The 15,845-nt window shown below is 41.7% G+C and overlaps 1 protein-coding gene across 1 annotated transcript in view; it reads left to right on the top strand.

Moving 5' to 3' along the window:
* CDK6 (cyclin dependent kinase 6) overlaps positions 1 to 15,845 on the top strand; it is a 109,902-nt gene that overhangs the window by 25,802 nt on the left and 68,255 nt on the right. The window lies entirely within an intron of this gene.

Here is a 15,845-nt window from a genome sequence, read left to right on the forward strand (position 1 = left end):
TTTTCTTTCTTCATCATGAGAAATAATTTATGCTCTCAGGGAAGGATTATCTTGCATTTGTATAAGTACTTCTGGAAATACTTTGTGTCATCTTAGTCTGGCAGGAATCCTGAGGGGAAAAAGATGGGAAGAGAAAGCATGAAACCTGTCTGAAATTTAGCTGATTTAATAGCTTTTGTTAACAGCCTCAGACTTAGGAGTTGTTTGATCTTTCAATATAAAATAATACAAACAGTGATAAATATCTTTTCACTTGTATTAGACACACAGATGTATGACAGCAGTCAGTTCCAGCCACTGTAAGCAACCTTAGTCCATAAAATAAAATATTAAAGCCATGGATACAGCCTTTACTCAGTCTCAGTAGAAGGCTGGAAAACAAAACTTGTATCTGAAAGGCTCTTTTATGATAATATTTTAAGGGTTCTCCCTCCCTCTGGAGCTTTGAAGTTGCTAAGGGATCTTTATTTCAGCTTAGCTTACTTTCTGAAATCAATGTACAAGGTAGCTGACATATCGTGTAAATACATTGACCTGAGTGGGAGCTGAGGTTCCAGCCCACAGAGTATCTTACAAGTTACATTTAGTTTAAAGCCAACAGAAGAGGTAAGTATTGGGCTAAAACACTTCTGGCGATTTTCTGAAATCCCATTCTAAATTTGCACAGGTAAATTGTGCTGCACATGTGCAAATGTGCTTTGTGGAGATTATGTATTTGTGAAGAAAATTGCTATCTTTATTTTGATAAAGCACTTTTCAGCATACACAGTTTACTAGTTCAATCCAGTTGATACATCTGATAATTTGGCACAATAAAAGAGCAAATTTAGCAGCATAAAAACAAGGAGTGGCAATTCTGTCCTTTTAGACATGGTGCAACTGCATTTCACTGCAGCCAGAGAAAAGTAAAAATTCAATAAAACTCAGCTTGTGAGTGAGGAAAAAATGTAAAATTACTGTTTATTTAGTCACCTCTGTTGATTTCAACGTTTGTATAGTAGCTGACATGCTGGTTTATGAATTCTTTTCAGCACAGGAGAAAGGACAGACTTAATTAACTTCAGTTGTACCTTATTGCTTCATTACTTATGTGCTTTATCCTGAAAACACCCAGTCTACACAGGTACTGCTTTGCTGGCAGACAGTGAGGGCTGATCATGTAAGAAAGGATCTCAGGACTTATTCYTAATGATTCCTAATGCATTTTGATACTGGCCTAGTGATACTGGCCTTATGGGTATTCCTTGTAGAAACTGAAGAAGCAAAATACAGTTCTGTTGGCTGCAGGAAAATACTGCCATGTTGCAGCAATTGAACATTTAACCCAGAGCACATATATTGGTCAATGACTAATCTGACTTTTTATAGTTTGGCTTTTGAGGTTAATAGGGATTTGTACTTCATTTATTTTCCAGTATTGCATGCAATCTGCATGGAGTATTTCCCCTCACTACTTGCACAGCACAAAACAACTGCCAGTATTGTAAGGCCATCTGTTAAAAGTTCTGTATATGTCAGCAATACAGAGGTACCAAATGAGCTGAGTAAGCTCTGGAGAGCTCGAAGACGAAGGATGTAATATGCCTCTTTTGGCACCAGGGTGTAACTCAACAGTTGTTAGTGGAACTTGAATGACATAAAATTACTATGAGAGAAATATCAGTCCCAATAGGTCTTTTCTGCGTGAACTAACTACCATCATTACGTGCCATTTTATTTTGGCATTCTGCTTTTGCTGGTTTGGGGCATAACCAGGGTTTTTAACTATCAAGGAATATAAGTGACAACAGTACTGTGCTAAGTTTTTTTCTTTGTGTTTAGCTGATAGCTTTCAGGGTTCAGAGGTTTCAGGTATTTCAGAGAAGGAAACTGTATCACTCACTCAAACCCAGCTAAGGCCTTGCCCCTGATGCTGCTCAGCAAGGTCTTTCTCGCATCTGCAACCTTGAGAATAAACAAGGTACAATTTGGTCTGAATCACCCCACAGATGGGAGACCTGTGGGGAGAAGGGGGGCATCATAGGTGTTCAGTTCCTCTGCCTGTCTCCAGGCTTATGAATGCAATGCTGTAGCCCATTTCTGTGGTGACAGCTCTGGCCGTCATGTTATTTTGGAAAGAGGTACTTTAAAGCTTTTCTACTGAAGATCTTCCATTTTTTTCTATAGCAGAGTACTCACTGGGCTAGCGGGATGGAGAACATGACTCAGAATACTTATAGGCATAGCACTTACCTTGGAAAGAGGAAACCAAGGCTCCAAGCCTTAACACAGTGAAAGTTGTCTTTGTAACTGCTGGGTTACAGTCATGCTCACTCTTATTTGCTTTCTGTGTCATGCTTGATTAATAGTTATTCTATCCTGGATGAATCAGAATCAGCAATGACAAGATCTTCCTTCTTTCCTCTCTAATCAGCTTCTCTTTTCTTTCCTTCCTGGGATAGTCTTTAACTTTAGGGCAGTTTTTCTGGATATGGAAGGTATGAGTTCAGTTTCCTTAAGACACAGCTGTTAGTCATACATGGGTCTCTGGTAATGTTAACGGCGTGAACCATTGAGCCTCCAAGAGCCTTGGCTGATTTAGAGCTTTTATTAGTTGACATAAGGGAAGTGGCAGTAGGAGTGACGTGTCTGCCACAGAAAGGGGATTTTTTTTATTAATAGAATAGGTAATGGGACACTAAAGCATTATAATGTCTCAATTTTGTGGAATGAAACATGTTTAAGCTAGGAAATTGCATTTTGGCCAGTTGTTTGTGAGGCTAGMATGTTTATTTTTGATCCTAACAGAGTTTAGTAAGATATGGATACGGTTGTAGTAATCCTAATTGCATTTTTAATCTGGAAATCATGTACATGCAAATGAGTTGACCRATTAGGTTAGATATACCTAAGCTATTATAATGCATATAACCGTATTTAGCTGTAAATAAATAYATGCACAAGATGGTTTGATATATAAAGATACAAATTAAGTGGTGAAGAATGATGCTTTGGAGGTCCTCCTGGTTGTCTTGCTTTGCCAAAACAAGGTGTAAGAGCGAGAGRGGATAAACTTGCTAAGGTTCTTTAATTTTAGTACTGAACAAAGTTACTTCTGCTCGTTAATGTCTTGCTAAGTGAACTTGTGGCTTCCTGTAATAGTTTTCTTTTGAATGATAAGAATTTAAGCCAGCCGAGTCCCAGGGACTGTACAGGCTTTGAGCCTGACAGTCGGCCATGAAGGGAACCAGCAAGGTCTGTGGTACCCGTGCTGGTCTGTGAATCTTCATGCTGTTCCCCCACGGTGGACCAGGGTGTCCCAGGCACAGAGAGGACAAGGTTTAAGATAAATCCATCTGCCGTTTCCTGAAACCTCACTCAAGTGAATGACTTTTGCTAGATATTATTTCTCTTTCCCCTCTGCATAGAGAGCCTAGGTCTCTATCTGCTTCAGGGATCCACATTTTGCTACAACAGTGAAACTAATTTCCTTTTGTGAATTTACTTGATAGCAAATGAAAGCATCAAAGTGACTGAACCAAATTTTAACCCAAGCCGTGTGCCACAAAGTGAACTCAATTACTCTTTTGCATCCTGTGCATGGCCCCTAACTTAYGCTACAGCAACCCAGGCATATTGGATCCCATCTTTGCTTGACACTTAGAAAATTAATATGAAGATGTTGCTTCTCAGAAAGCAAAGCAGGGTTCAGTGTTAAAAGGTGAGTGAGTCATCAGCCATCTGCCACAGTTGTACCTACTCAGCCGATCACGTTTGAGATGTGGAGCAGATGTCGCACAATCGTGAAAACAAAGCAAGATATTCCTGGAAAACAAACCCCACGGTACAGGCAGTCATCAGAGCGTTGCCATATTTAACAACACAAGTTAAAAGCAGCTCCTTTAAGAGCAATTGCACTAAAAAGGAGCGTACTAGAATTAGTAAGCAGGATACTAAGAAAAGGGTTTTTAATAAAATTTCCCTGCCAGTACTTTTGCCAGAAGGAAAGAAGAAAAACTGAGTGAGGAATTTGGAGCCCAGAGTCCACAAATAGTGGGTCAGATCCCTAACAGCTCAAAAGAGGTGTAAATTCATTAGCATCAGTGAAATGTTTGCAGTTTACAGCTGCAAAATATCTTGTTCTTTGTGCAATGCTTTCCAGTAAATCTTGTTCTGAAGCCATATGATGAATTAAGGAAGAGCTGTTGTTATTAAGTGCATGAAAAACAAAATGACCAGGCTGATAAGTTACTGTGGGAGGTGGCTGCACATCTTCTGTTCTGTCCTCCAATATCCTGCTCTCAGGGCTGCAAGGAAAGGCAGCGGGTGCTGTGCACAAGTGGCAGCTCTGGAGGGACTAACCCTTAAAAAGAGGGTGTTTACTGCAAATGCCAGGGTCCTGCTGCATCCCTGTACCAGGCCACGTGCAGAGGACACCGGCTGCATCACCTTTGGGTGGTGGCACAGGCAGTAACGTAAGGGCTGGCCTCACCGTGCAGACTCATGACCTGCATGAAGAGACTGCTCAGTGCAGGATGCTGCAAGATAGATCTGTAGAGGTCCCTTCCAACCTCAACCATTCTGTGATTCTGTGGCTTAGACAGTTACCTCCTTAATTTGAAACTTTTATAATCAGTGCCCAGCCACAAATTTTAATGATGGTGGGGTTAAGTATCACCATTCCCTACCATTTCCGAATTTAAATGTAACCATCTTCAAACTGACCAAAACGTGGTTGTGTTTTTGCAGTGCTTTAGCCCAGGACTGTCCAAACTTCCACTGCTTGCAAGCCGAGAGCTCATAAAAATGTAACGTGCGCCAATAATTTTAAATCACTCTGTCCTGAGTAGAGTAAAAGTCACTGGAGCGCTTCACATTTTGCRAGTGGTTCCAGTTTGGAAAGCGGTCAAGCAACTTTGTAGTGTGAAACATGAAAGCAACCTGGCTGAAGTAATGATTTTAGGCTCTCAAAACAATGACATTGAATTACAAATGTCGCTGTGAAAAGATGTCTATCAAGGCCTCTCAAAATAGACATCTCAATCGACTTTGCTTTTATGGTCCAGATTCTCGTAGGCAGCAGCACAGTTCAGTATGTCCCTGAGGGACTCATCCTCCTTTGAAGTCAGGAGGAAGCGAGGGGGCCTCTATTGTTTGCAGTAGATGGAGGGCCAAAAATCTTCTTTATTCAGGAAGGGAAAGGGAATTAAGAAACTGAAGTGATTGTGAATTGTGGTCAGGAAAGGGGATTCTCTCCCACTTTAGTGGGACAGAATTTATGACCAAGCCATTGCAAAACTGCAGAATTACAAACACTGGAAGGGAACTGTCACTATCAACTCAATTAATTTCTGTTAATTCTGTGAAGCTGAATTGTGACACATTGAAGTAATGCAAGAAATTTTAAAAAAGCTTATGAATCCTATTTAAAACACCCTTTAGATGCTCTTGGATTAGTAGTRTTTTTGCTGTTGGATTAATGTGTAGCATATTTTTATGCTGTTAGTGTTCTTGGTTTACTTGGGGTTTTGCTACTGGATTCTTTTGATTAGTGCTCTGGGATTTTTGCTATTGATAAAGCGAAATATCAGTGTGGTAGCAATTGCTATGTGAGGTGCTTTGATGACACTGGATGGAAGAAAGGGAGCATTTGGTAGCAATGATGCTTGGCCAGATGTGAAAGTGGGGCTAGAGTGTGCGGACGAGTGGCACAGACCTGGTGCCTCATGCCTAAGTCATGGAGCCAGAGGCAGTTCTCAGGAGTCAGGAGTTTGGAGATGTTTTCCATTGTGGTCGTGGTGGAGGGAGGATGCTCTGCAAATAATCCTGCCTCAGTGACTGGCAGAAGTACTGGTTGTGTTTCCAGAGCCTGCCTTTCTCTTCGACAARGAGGAGCTGCTGCTGTTAAAGTCATGATAGATGCTGCAGTTGACAGTGTGTGTGAGGCACAAATGTGACAATAGACTAAAGTGGATTTTTCTGTGTCCTAAATTTTGCTTGAAAGCCTTATATTACTTTTAATCAATAATTTGAAGGTCACCCTGCAGCAGGTGTGAGGCTGTGAGATGTTCCAAGAGCCGCTGTCATTTTTCAGATGGAGAAGACAGAAATCACTTCCTCAACAGTGATTTCTGCATTTGAGGGACATCAAACTGTCATGCATCTGCGTTCCCACAGAGCTGCACCTCACTCTGCAATAAGCAGGCAGAGATGGAGGACACAGGGGGACACAGTTGCAAAGCAGCAGGTATTYGGGGTGCCTCACAAATGTGTTCGTTGTCACTGAACTCCAGACTCTAAGAGCTGAGCTCAGCTGCTGGGGGAAGAGCAGCACAGCTACGTGAGGGACCACCAGGAGCAGCCAACCCAAGTCACTGCAGCTCCAATCCTCTGTGTCTGCACAATCACAGACTGTGGGAAGTTTAACATAAGMGTTCATGAGGTGGCCACGGAGGGTGAAATAGCTAATCAGACAGACATGATGTCCAATAGAGGATAATATAGTAATCAAATAAATTATTTTTAAAAAATTACTTTCTCCAATTGACCCAAGAGAAATTTTATACACTTGCAATAGCTATATGCACCGCTGTTATGCCCGTGAATAGGCAAGCTGTTGTATCCCACAATAAAAAACAATTTGAACTGTGTTCTTTAGTGGCATGCTGATCTAATCAAGCTATGTTGTATTTGTTTCTTTCTTCGGTAGCAGATGTACTTAGCTGTGTGCCAGAGAGGAAAACTCCATGCGAATGCATAGAGACTGGATTTCGTTAGTGTGTTTTCATATGTACAACTTCAAATTATCCTTCAGCTGCAGCCTCAGGCACGGCCGAGCGGGTACGGGCTGGAGAAGGGGCTGTTGCAGGAGAGCACGGAATGGGGCCGGCCGAGGCGCCCGCTCTGCCTCCTCCCCAGTGCCTGGGAGCCCGGTGTCGGCTGCACACACCACACCTGGAGCTGCCGCCCATCAGATCCCTGCCCTTCCGGGAGGAAATTGTGGATAGGGCTGCACGTGGCTTCAGCAGCTCCTCGCCACTGCTGAAGCGGCCCAAGCAAARCCTCCGAGGCCCCGAGCACTTCTAGGGATTTCAATCCTTTTTTCTCCGCCTGTGCGATCTCAGGTTTTCCAGCTTCTTCCTTCCTTCCTTTTGTCCTTCCCTCCCTTCTCCCTTCATTTTTCTCACCTCGTTTTCACTTTGTATTTATTTATGTAAAACTCTTACCTTCTGTTCTGTCTCTATAGCTTGTCTGCCCATCACTTTTCTTTCCACCTTGCTGACCTCCTCATAACTGACTCTGTGCCCATAAAAATTAATTTCATGGAAACGTCACACTGTTTCTCCACCTGGGGTCTGTCTTGTCCATTTTATTTGTGAGCTTTTAATGGAAGAGCCTTTCTCTGTGAGAACCCTTGGCKGCACAGTGGCCACCATGGTAGGTCCTCCTTTACCATGTGAAGTGCTGGCCCTTGCAGGGCTCTGTGTTAGCATCGTGATAACCCTCTCCTGCAGCAGCAGTATTTATCTGAAATGCTGTTGCTGCTCTGCCCTTTCCCCACCACCTCCACTTCACACATTTGCACAACTGCTTCCTTTCTGTGTATCAATGCCCTGTAATCGGCGTTCGCCTCACATTACAGGTTTCTCAGGTTTCAAAGGGAAATAAAATGAGCTCCCTTCCACTTTGAGAATATCCTTTTTTTTTCTTTCTTTCTTTTTTCTTTAAAGTCCAAACAAACATACGTATTAATAGGAAGTTAGCAAGCAACAGCCAGAAGAACCGAAAATTAGAATGGACTCATGAGGAACATAATAGAAATCRTGTTTGGTGTTGGCCCTTTATGAGGCAGTCAGGGAGTAAGAATTAGAAATGAAAGTAATTGATTTATTTGTGGTTCTCATCAAGCAGACCTGATTTTGTAATATTTGCACGTTAAAGGGTCTGATACTCCAGTGGGCTGAACTGCGGGCTCCTCGGGGCGCCAGGGCAATGCGGCGCTACCAGGATGGGTGAGCAAGCAGCCCTGCATTTGTGTTCATGTAAAGCACAAACAGTTCACAATTAAGTAAGAGAAAATTACAAAGGCTCAAGCTCCTACATCAAAATCTGCCCTTAATTTAGGGGTTGGAAGCCRTATTCCAAAACTCACAAACATTATTATTTTAGGGTTTTTTTTTTGACTGTTCTGTTAACATTACAATTATACAGTCTGCCACTTATGTCAGTATACAAAGCATGTAAAGATCTCTTGAAATGTATACCTGAGCCTTCTGGTTCAACTTCAGGCCTTGTACAACAAACCCCAGAGGGAGCAGAGGGGCTGATCCAGCARAGCATTTAGGCTGCTTAATTTTATGTGAACAGGTTGCCATGATTTTATGGGACATTAAGGTGTAAAGGATGCAAATTGGCTGATTCTAACAGAGGACAATCAGTTGTTATCCATCATTACTGACCACAAAAGTTAGGGCAAAGAAGATTTGAAACTATTGTTTTTGGAGTCTCAACTTAGTCATTAACATGAATTTTACTTATCTTCAAATGCTTTGTCAGGTGAGGGAAGTCGTCTGCCCCTAAAGCTCATGTGTAAGCAGTGCCTGTGTGTTTGGAACCAGGCTCCTGCTTATTCCAGAGCTGCGCCTACATAAAGTGATGCTGAAATGGAAAAAGGATGCTGCAGATCACGGATTTAACAGACTGGCTCATTTAAGTATTTATTTTAAATCATAACTCTTCTGGCCACATTTATCCCGTTTGCCTTTGAAAACCTTGACCCTTGGGAACACACACTTAAAAGCAGCTGTTTCTTACCTTTCAGACCAGCTCATTAAACGCCATAGCRTGATCTGCTCTTTGCATATTGAACGATGAAAATTTGATAAGAGCCCATTGGTTAGTGGATTAATTATGAATAACATCATTGCTACGCAAGAGTTTGCCATGCTACTGAATATGTGACTTTATAACCAACAACATAAAAAAAAAAAAAATTGCAAAATGTCCCATTTCCTTGATCTGTGCAATAGAAGGCATTGCACTGTAACTTTAAAATGACAAAAATAATCAAGAAGCCATGTTAGCCATCTTTCAAGAACATTTCATTTCCAAGCCGATAAATTCAGCTGCTGATTTTTTGTCCTTTGTTTTAGGATGTAACACTTCTGTTGCATAACTGCAGTTGAGGGATCTCAGAAATCTCCAAGACGTTACAATATTCTGTGCGTGCAACGACAAAGTCATTTTTTGTTTAGTTTTACAGAAAGGGGCACTGGAATGGCAGTGTGTTGTCTTTTTTTTTTTTTAACAACTAGTTTATGATTCATTCTAAAATAGCCTTTCATTTGGAATTGACTTCAGATATTCCTGTTCTGACAAGCAGAGTAAATATTTTAGCAAGGACATTTTGGAGAGAAATTTTGACAGTGGCTTACTCCTCCCTCAGTGTTACAAAGGAAATACTTGGTATCCAAACCCAGACTCAGCATTTTGATGGAACTGGTTCCAAAAGAATACATAGGATATTATAGATGTAAAATACAYTTAATGAAAGAGTATACAGATGTTTTTCATGTATTTTAAATAAAAAATGACTAATTTGAGGCTTGAGAAAGTCAACAGYGATCTTTGAGCCAAATGCTTGTTATTACAATAGCATGTTGTGTATAACTATCATTCAGTGAGAAACAACACACACCAAAAAGGAACAGGCATATAAAAATAAAAGGATAAAGGAGAAGATTATCTTACAAAGCATTTTTTGTTATATTTTTGCCTTGATTAGAATATATTCCTTTTTTGCTTTTTGTTTGCTCTCATAATTCTTACTGATGTCTATAGGGCTTATTGAAGACTAGGAAAAGGAGAAAAGAGGCCAAGTGCCTGGGCTATAGCGAACCAAAACTGCTAAGGGATGCATACTTGACGGAGAGTTTAAAATAAAAATAAACCACAGCTTCTTTGCTTGGTTTCTGGAGCAGAAAGTCGCAAAACAAGCAGAAAACTTTTGGTTCTTGATGAAATGGGTAGTTTAGTTTCCTTACCTCAACTGCTGCAAGCATTTCGGGCTTTAGCCTTCATTTCAGTGGCGAGAACTTAAACACAATTCAGATGAGGTTTACATCTGTGAAACTGGGACACTGGAAAATATTTCGGGAGTAGCCCTTAGCCTTATGTTTGCGTTCTGTTTTGTTTTACAAAAGTGGTGGAGGTAACCTTGATTTGCTAGTTAGTGGAGTCACGCTTTATTGTGACAGAAAGCTAAGAACAGTCCTCCCGTGGAAATAACAAAGACCTACCCCATGGTGATTGATGAGGACGTTGTACAAGTGAAATGAGCTGGAAAGTCATCATCTTGTCTTTTCCTTTGCCACAGGAAAAGCATAACAGAGAGACTTCTTTTCTTCTGGCCCTGATACGGAGTCTARCGAAGCATAAGGAGAGGTTACACAGCATGGCAATGTGTTACACCCARCTGCTCACTAGCTTGCAAAGCTGCAGTAAATAATACAATTGCTGTTTAATAAACAAAAGAAAACAAAAGTCCTTTGATAGTGATCCCTAGCCTGTTTCATTTGTTCTTCCAAATATACAGTTTGCTTCTACTTAATTGACTGTCATTTTGGAATAACATAGAGTTTGATATTGTATTGTGTGATTTGCAGTGTTTTGTTTGTTGATAGGGAAAACAAAAGACTTATCTTTCGAGGGCCTGATTAAGCAAAGCCTGCGTGTATGTGGTTCAGGTTGTCTGGGTCAAAGCTAGTTTTATTCTCACAGTTTTTCCATGAATGGTTGCAGTGGAGATACAGCAGAAGACCTGTTGTTTTCTTTTCCAAATTGGCTTACATAATAAATGCAACACTTTCTTTGCCTGTTACAGGTTGCCCTTTTGAGAAGCAATGATGCGTTTGTCACATGCATCATTTATGACATTTAAGTTTCAAAAGATACTCCTTCATGTAAGCRATTTGTTCCACTGATCAGCCCTTTCCACAAGTCAGCTTCTAATATACCTTTGGCTTTTTATCAAAGTGCATGTTTAGCGTAGGGGGAAAGCAGGGGGAGTGTTGTGCCTGTGAAACACTGGAGGCAACCTTCTCGCCTCCCAGGGACTGTTCACTCTCATGTCTCACCTCTCTTCCATGCCTCCTCCTCATCCTCCTCCCTCCCAAGCAGAGCTGATTCTTATCTACTGCGCTAAACTTAATGTGAATAAATAGTAGGTTTACTCATCATCRCATCATTGCCAGTTGAAGAGTCCTCATTTTTAAGAACCAGTCAGGTGTTCAGAAGAAAACAAGGCCAGCTCCTCAGCTAGTGTAAATCACTGTTRTTCTGCTCACAACAAAAGGGACTCCGGGCCCGTGGTACTTTGGAGGACCTCAGCAGATGTGAGGGACTGTATCCACTGCTGCAGCTGCTCCCACTAGAGCTGGACCAACAAAACCAATTTTTCACAAAAGAGGCCTCGCTCTGAGCAAACATCTCCAGCAGATCACTGCTTTCTACAGACCTGCTGTACCTGAAATCAGATAGGGAGCTGCTTATGTGCTTTGCTCAGTGATCCCCCAGCCTGCGGGAAACATCACTCCCAGGAAATCAAGTAAAACCACAGAGCAGGATAGTTAGGRTAAAAAGAGGGAATGGCCAAGCAAGATGGGGTACAGAGAAGGTGGGAAGAAGGGTCTGAGATGGGGATGGAAAGCAGAGCACATCAAGTGATGAAAGAGAGAAGAAAAAGAAAAGATATATCAGAAAAAAAGAGAGTCCAATGCTCAAACTTCACAGGCACACAGTGAAAACAAAAGACTACACCTCTCTTCCCTGTGCTTTGCTTGTAGGACAAACTGGCTGTTCACCTTATAAAACTGGTGGCTCAAGAGATATTGATTTTTCAATTCAGTGTTAATACGATTGAAAAAGGAGTAGCTTCTCTAAACATGGAAAGCAACTCAAGCTGATGTATGTTTTGAAGAAACAGTTCTCTTTCTTACTATATCTGGGTTAGATATATAGGCATCAATAAGATTCTCATCCTCATTACTGTTTTTAGAGCTCCTAGTACTGTAACAGCACTGAAAACTATGGATATCTTTGCTTGATCCTCCTGACCCAGCTGGTTCCCAACAGGTCACTGTCTGCTCCCAGCTCTTCCTTAATGACCCTTTCTACCCATAACTTAACATCAAGGAAATCTTTCTCTTTATCCTTAATGATGTTCTTGTAGGTTGTTATGCCTTCATAACCAAAAGCTAATTCTAAATCTTGGAKTATTTAACAAACATTAACCAGTTAATCTTTGTAACACTCATGAAGTAGTTAACCATTATCCCTGAATTTATAATACAGGGCAACAGAGGCAGAAAAGATAAATGAACTGCTGGGACTAGCACCCAGATAGAACTGACTGCAGTGTTGAACCTCTGATGAGTATCATGATACTTCTGCCATGTCAGTACATAAAAATGTTGTTGAAAACTAGCTTTTAAAAAGTATACAGCTGACCGTTATTTATTATGTGAGGAAGGGATTGTCTTCTTACTTTGTTCTGTTTTCACAGSTTTAATAAAAACTCCTAACTGTTCATTGAAAGTGTCTAAGAGAATAGATGTATTTTGATGTCTTTTTATAGAAAGTTTGCAGGCTTTCTAAAAGTCCTCCAAGTTCTGGTCAGTGCAGGAGGAAGGGTAGCATTAAAAAGCAGCGTGGCCAGTTGAGGCCYTGAAAATTGATGGATAAATTCCCAATGACTTCACTGGGCTTTGGTTGTGCCTGATAGGAGGCCAGCTTCTCCTTCAGTTTGAAAGTACTCTTCCTATGCAGAATTCCTAGATATTTCACTGATGGAAGCAATCAAAATGAACTGAAATGAATGAATGTCCAAACTCCTCAATAACCCTGATTTCTGCTGCACAGAACTGACTTATCCCTTTGCAGTGCTTGCAACATTACTTGTATATTTGGAAATGAACTGGGCCTCTATTACACTGTTCAAACAAGCTTTCTATAAAACACAAAGTGCAGTACTGGGTTAATTAATTTTGAAGAAGCCATAGGAATTAGGTATCCAAGTACAATTGATTTTAATGTTATTRGAGTTTCTAATAGAATACTATACATTACTTTTTATCAGGTTTTGAAAGCATTTTTTGTTGCTATGCAAACATTTCAGAGAGATCATATGCATTAAAAAAAAAGAAGCAAGACTAAGGGAACTGTCTTCTCCAGGCTTTTATATCTAGCCAAGGATTCGACAGATTTCAAAAAAGTCTTGGCTGAACTGTTCAAAGCTGTCTTGGGTGTAAGAGAGCTGGTCATCCAGATCCCCTGGGATCCTTCTAAAGTCTTAGCCTTTGTTGTTATTTGTCAGTGTATAAACAGATCTCAGCCCTTTCGATGGCATATTGCAGGCAAACCCAGAGAGGATTACTGCAGAAATGTCAGCAACGGTGCCAAGGTGTTGATAGACCATTAGGAAGGGTAGTCTGTCATAAATCCCTATGTATTTACATAATTTGAATGCTCCCCTGGACCTGAGTCAATGTGAACTAAGCTGTTTGCACGTTAGTTTGAGCGTGTTGGGAAGTTGCTGGTGTTAGCCCYCATGCTCAGGTAAGAGCACAGTGCAGCCATCTAATGGGACTTACCACTGTCCTCTGGTGCTCGCTGGAGTTTGCAGTCCCCAGAAGGTGAATTTACAGATTTACCCTTTGAGGAGACTTTACCTCCCGAGTCCGAGGCTGTTTGTAAAGCGTTTTCCTTGATGTATGTGCGCGTCATTGTTTCAGCTTTCTAATCGCTGACCAGCTGGCTCGGGAGTGAATAGAGCCGCGGGCCCCTTGCCATGTTTCATGTGAGGTCTTGGCTGGGTGGCCAAGCAGGCAGCCTGCAGCCAGTGTCAGAGCAATTCAAGAGGTATTGGCACAGCAGTGTCCCCATTAATTTCTGCTTGTCACATGCTGTCATGCAAGTTACACCAGAGAGGAAATGACCGTTAAAAAAAAATAATAATAATAAAATAATAAGGGCTCTTGTGGCACTTGGTCCCCTCCAGACGTTACCCCGAGGTTAAACGATGGATACAATTAGCTGCTCTCCACAGACAGCTGTAGGGAAGGAGCAGCCTCGCCGGGGGCCCCACAGCAGCGTGTCTTTCCTGCGAGTCGGGAGCGTCCACCCTCAGCATATGCCGTATTTTTAACCCTTCACGGAGCTTGACTAAATTCCAAGGAGCCCCCGGGTGTGCGGGATCACRCAGGTGCTGCGGGATGGCCGCCCTGCCGGGGGAGCTGCTGTGGGGCGCTTCCTTCCTCCCTGAGGAACGGCAATGGCGGCGCACGAGGAGGGTCGGCTCCGCGGTTGTGTGGGGAGGGCAGGTCCCATCCGGGAGTGAGGCCACGATTCCTGTAGAGGCCCTGTGGGATGAGAGCTCCTAACGGGGGCCACGGGACATTTTCAGAGCTGCGAGTGCCCTGGTCTCTGGGGTGGCCTCATGGGGCAGCCTGAAGTGGTGATGCACCTATGACATCCCAAAACATTGCCCGGGAATGCCGAAGCCAAGGCTAAGAAGAGAAAATGGAGATATCCTGAGATGAGAGAAGGAAGTAGCTATCAAACATATTTTAAATGGACAAAGTCTTTTTTTTTTTTTTTTTCAAACTAAAAATCTTAAATACTACTGAGGGATGATGGAGCTACAGGAGTGTACACAGTGTCCCCCACATAGATCAGCTTAAGCCAAGTGGCACTCTGGTGTGTAGCCCAGAAGGAATAAGGGCTAAAACTCACAGCATTAGTTGTATGAAAGTTGAATTTCCATGTTGATAGACATGGCTGAAAGAAGCAGGAATTACAAAAAGGAAAGCATACTTCAAAATCCAGGCTGCAATTCTGCCCAAGGTAGCAAACATGTCTTGCTAGGGCACACACATACATATTAAATTTTGAGGTCTCTCTGTCCCCAGACAGATCCCAGAATAGGCCTCAGAGCGAAGGCACACAAATCACAGATACCACTTCACGTCACTTGAATTGGGTTCACCAAGTCATCAAGCCAGTGGCAGTTTGGGCAGTCCMTAGGTTCATTTCAGGCCTCATCTCTGTGTTACAGCCCAAGTAGCAGCCACCGAGCTAGGGCATACAGTGAGGTCCTGCTGTCTCCCAGGCACTATTAGGAAAGGCTTGTAACAGAGGAACAATATGAACAGAAAGGAAACTTCTCARGAAATATTTGGGGACCTACAAAACTGTCATGCTATCATCCTGAGAYAGAGGGGAAAATACTCTTTGCTTATCTAGGCCCAGATCTATAAATTCAGTAGGTTTTTCTGATGGGTGCAGACGGTGGGAAGATTTATGAGTGGAAGAAAAGATCATTAATTATTTTATCTGCTGCAGAAACTTCATACTCCGGGCAGATTTTGCTAGTAGACCCACATTTTCCAGTTTCTATCAAATTGTTAAAGCAAATTCCCCCCATGTTTTCATTTAATTTGCATGTATTTTCTTTTCAAAGTTCCAGCAGCCAAGTAGGAAATTTTATGTGCCTCATTTGCATGTCTGGTAATTCCATTTTGATATGAATTGTTGATACACTGAATCACTGAAAATAGGTAAGGAGGACAAGAATTATATAGATTTCCTTTCAGTCCTGCAGATTCTTGTCATCAGTGTGAATAATTAACAACAGAAATAGTGAAGCTTGATGGCAAACTGGCTTCATGGGTGCTGAGTTCAGAAATCAGAAATTCATGTRAGAAGCTTTATAGACATAAAGTCATTTTGATCTGGCTGAAATGAAATGTGTATACATGAGTATGTAAATGTGTACACATTCCTTATGCTGAATTTAGACTTTGTTTCAA

Source organism: Nothoprocta perdicaria, unplaced genomic scaffold, assembly GCF_003342845.1.
Source record: "Nothoprocta perdicaria isolate Ctin4 unplaced genomic scaffold, notPer1 scaffold_23, whole genome shotgun sequence".
In the NCBI taxonomy this organism is placed as follows: Eukaryota; Metazoa; Chordata; class Aves; order Tinamiformes; family Tinamidae; genus Nothoprocta; species Nothoprocta perdicaria.